Genomic DNA, 4,033 nt, shown 5'->3' with positions numbered 1-4,033 from the left:
CTATTAGATGATAAGCAAGCTATCTTTTATAGTCCAGTATTATGATTAGACATACATCACCGGGTCTGGGTCTTCTACACAGGTATGCACTAAATTTCTAATCTTTAACAACAAAATCACCATTATCCTTTTTATGTGACCAAAACTCCTTTGGGTATGAAGGAGGCAACTATTCTAAGCATGTTCTCGTACTCAACTTGATATTCTTCTGTAGGTTGAGGGTTGGTACAATTAACACAGGCCTGAACCTGGTTAACTTGTTGCGGTTGCGTCTTTAATTCTCCGAGTTTTTTGGAAAGAGATTCCATCTTGTCCGTGAGAGATTTGATGGCCTCCGTTTGATTATTAAGTGCGGAGAGTGGTGCAGATGATGAAGTTGTTTCACCACTGTTCCAGTCATGATGATGCATTGTCATGTTCTCGAGCAATTCCCATGCTTCATCTGTGGTTTGGTTCATCAGATTTCCTTGAGCTGCCGCATCGATCATCGTCCTATGATCTACCGTAAGACCATTGTAGAAGGTACAAATTTGGGCTGACCGTTCTAACTGGTGATTAGGGCATTTCTTCAACAGGGTTTTGAATCGCTCCCATACAGTGTAAAGAGATTCATCATAACTTTGTTTAAAGTTAATGATGTCATTCTTAAGTTTGGTTTGTTTAGAAGGAGGGAAATATTTGGTTAGGAATTTAGTAGCCATCTCCGTCCAGGATGTGATGGAATCTTTTTCCAGTCCTTCAAACCATGTTTGTGCATGATGAGTGAGAGAATAGGGGAACAAGTATAGCTTGACTATATCTTGTCCCATCCCTGGCTGTTTGTAGCAGTTCGAAAGAGATATGAATTTATCAAGGTGAGAGTTAGCATCATCATTCAGTAATCCATGAAATTGACAACCATTTTGGATGAGCTGTATAATGTGATGTTTTAACTCGAACGAGTGTCCTTGAATCTCTGGGAATCTGATTGGTCCTCCTCGACCTTCAATCGAGGGTTTGGTGTTTTCTGCTAAAGTAACGCATAACGCCATTCAATTTCTGATTCGTTCTTCCTTGCGTGCTTTAGAAATTGTTGCGTCTGAATCACGTACGAATAACAACGGCCCTGGTATGACGATCCGGAAATTTCCGACCAAATTTAAACTTTATCTTTATATTATTTCGACACGATAAGCAAAGTTTGTTAAGTTTAAATCTCAAGAATTTTAAATTTTGTTCATATATTCATTTAACTTTGACCAGACCTTGACGATTCACGAACCATTATAAATGGATAAGAATATATACGTGTATATATGTGTATATATGTGTATATATATTATAACTTGAAAACATAAACAAGGTATTAGGTATAATACTTTACATGATCGTATTTATTGACGGAATTAAAAGATGATACCAATTAATTGAGTTATCAGATTCATTATGATATGATTTACGTGTCTCTATTAGGAGGTCCACTTTGATTAAAGAAATCTTTTCATCTTAACAATATTCGGAAAATGATAAAGTGATTTACGAGTAAGAGCGAATGTGTCTATTATCGAGAATTAGACAAAGGTTAGTGGAAGACTAAATTACATAATAATCAATTAGAGTCAAAACGCTTTTCGATATAATAGAACTTGATTATTTAAAATGTCTTTGATTAAATGAACGTAAGTTGGAATATTGGTTGTTAAAAATGTTGATAACTTGCAACGTGTATTTAAAATGTGTTTACGAATATTGAAGATATATTTATAGTTTCAAATTAAGTAACACTTGATTCGATTGATATTTAGATATGTCGTCTAGGACGTTTGATAAACGTTGGCGCATAAATGGATTACGCCAAATTAAGTTTTAAAGTATAAACGATACGTGTTATAATATTTTCTAAACAAAATTTAAAACGAACTTTGAAATATAATTAGTTTTGAAAAACTAAATATTATATCATTACATAAATATTTCCATTACTTATGATATATACAAGTTTATATTATATATATATATATATATATATATATATATATATATATATATATATATATATATATATATATATATATATATATATATATATATATATATATATATATTATAGTGTAATGTTATAAGACGTGTCGATTTAAAATAATACTTTTATATACATAACGAGGCGATGATTTATAGAAGCAAATGACCACAACACTCAAATGAAGATATTATACTTTAGATAATATAGTCTATCGATGTTTAAGTGTATTTATTGTTAAAGGTACACGTCGCGTAGCGTAAGGTGTTAGTTTTCTAAGCGTACGAACGTGCATTCGAGAAACCGAAAATGGGACATAAGTCGAGTGACAACGTACGAATCATCGGAACGAAAATTACATTTTTACCATGAACATAAATATAATATAATTTATAAATAATTATATAAATTAAATAATTAATTATATATAATAATAATTAAGAGTGTCGGCAAGGATATGAATGCATACCAGCTGTCAATTGCTGGCATGCGATCGCATGCAAGGTACCCACAAACCCCATGCGATCGCATGGGGTGTGGTTGGACAAAAGATGTATAAAGCTCGATCACTCTGGTGCCCGAATCCATTTCATTTCTTAATCTCTACTCTCTCTATATTTATATATACTATTATTATTATTATTATTATTATTATTATTATTATTATTATTATTATTATTATTATTATTATTATTATTATTATTATTATTATTATTATTATTATTATTATTATTATTATTATTATTATTATTATTATTATTATTATCAATCATATGATTATTATTAGAAGTATTAAGAGTAACTATTATTAGTCTTATTGATGATGTTGGAGCGGGGTACGAAAATACTATTATTTTTACTACGAAATACGTTACGAATTACACAAGTTTTAATTATTTATTTACAAATGGGATATACCTAAACCTTGCTACAACACTATAGGCAGTGTACCAAATCGTAGAGTAGTATAGTTTTTAGTAAGTCCGGTTCGTTCCACAGGGAGATGGCTTATTTCACACTATATTTTTAAATAACTATATTTGTACAAAATATATATAATTATATATAATAATATATAAAAGGGGGTTTACCGTTTAATGACCGGTTTGTCGATTTTATATTTTAAGTCACAATTAAAACCTAATGGAAAATATAAATGACGATAATTAAAGTGCGTAAAATAAATAACAATATAATAATTATGCTTATTTAAACTTCCGTAACCATGATGTTTGACGGTTTGATTATAATTTATTACCCTGGGTTAATTGTCCTTTGTCCTGGATGTATTTGAAACCTATCTGGTTTTTGTCCATAATAGTTCATCGGTCATAATTATAAAATGCTCGGCAAATTTAACCTTATACCGGAAGTCAAATATTCCAACTAATTGGGGATTCGAACTGTAACAAGGTCTTAATACTTTGTTTAATGAATACACCAGGTTATCGACTGTGTGTAAACCAAGGTTTTAATACTTTGTTAACAATTACACCAATTACCCTTGAATGTAATCCACCCCTGTTTTAATGAGTCCATTGACTATTAATCCATCCTCGTGTCCGGTCAAATGAACAATAATTTGTATTTATAAATATCCCGCCCATCGTGTCCGATTAAACGTATGTAGTTATATATAGATACGTCAAATCATAACCTTTATATTAAATTAACGAGGTATCGTTAATTTAATATAAAGCCCATTAATAGCCCATAGTCTAATTTCCACAAGTGTCGTTCTTTTGTTCAAACCCCAATTATGGTCCAAAGCCCAATTACCCCATCTTAATATTTAGCCCAACATCACGATTACTTCTGCTCAAATAAGCATAATAATAACTTAAGTACGAGACATTAATTTAAAAAGGAGAACATAGCTTACATTGATTATTTATCGCGTAGTGTTACACGGACAGAACTTCGACTTCAAAACCCGTAAATTAACCTTTACATAACCCAAACTAATCTAATATAAAACTAAACTATTATATATATATATATATATATATATATATATATATATATATATATATA

The 4,033-nt window shown here is 30.4% G+C and overlaps 1 non-coding gene across 1 annotated transcript; it reads left to right on the top strand.

Moving 5' to 3' along the window:
- Window positions 1–546: 546 nt before the first annotated feature.
- On the top strand, window positions 547–652 carry LOC139869480 (small nucleolar RNA R71). Its single transcript, XR_011766088.1, has one exon. It is a non-coding gene; the product is annotated as a small nucleolar RNA R71 (small nucleolar RNA).
- Window positions 653–4,033: the final 3,381 nt, after the last annotated feature.

Source organism: Rutidosis leptorrhynchoides, chromosome 9 (genome assembly GCF_046630445.1).
Source record: "Rutidosis leptorrhynchoides isolate AG116_Rl617_1_P2 chromosome 9, CSIRO_AGI_Rlap_v1, whole genome shotgun sequence".
Lineage (NCBI taxonomy): Eukaryota > Viridiplantae > Streptophyta > Magnoliopsida > Asterales > Asteraceae > Rutidosis > Rutidosis leptorrhynchoides.
The sequence above is the reverse complement of the archived record's forward strand: the minus strand, read 5'-3'. Positions and strand labels throughout refer to the sequence as shown.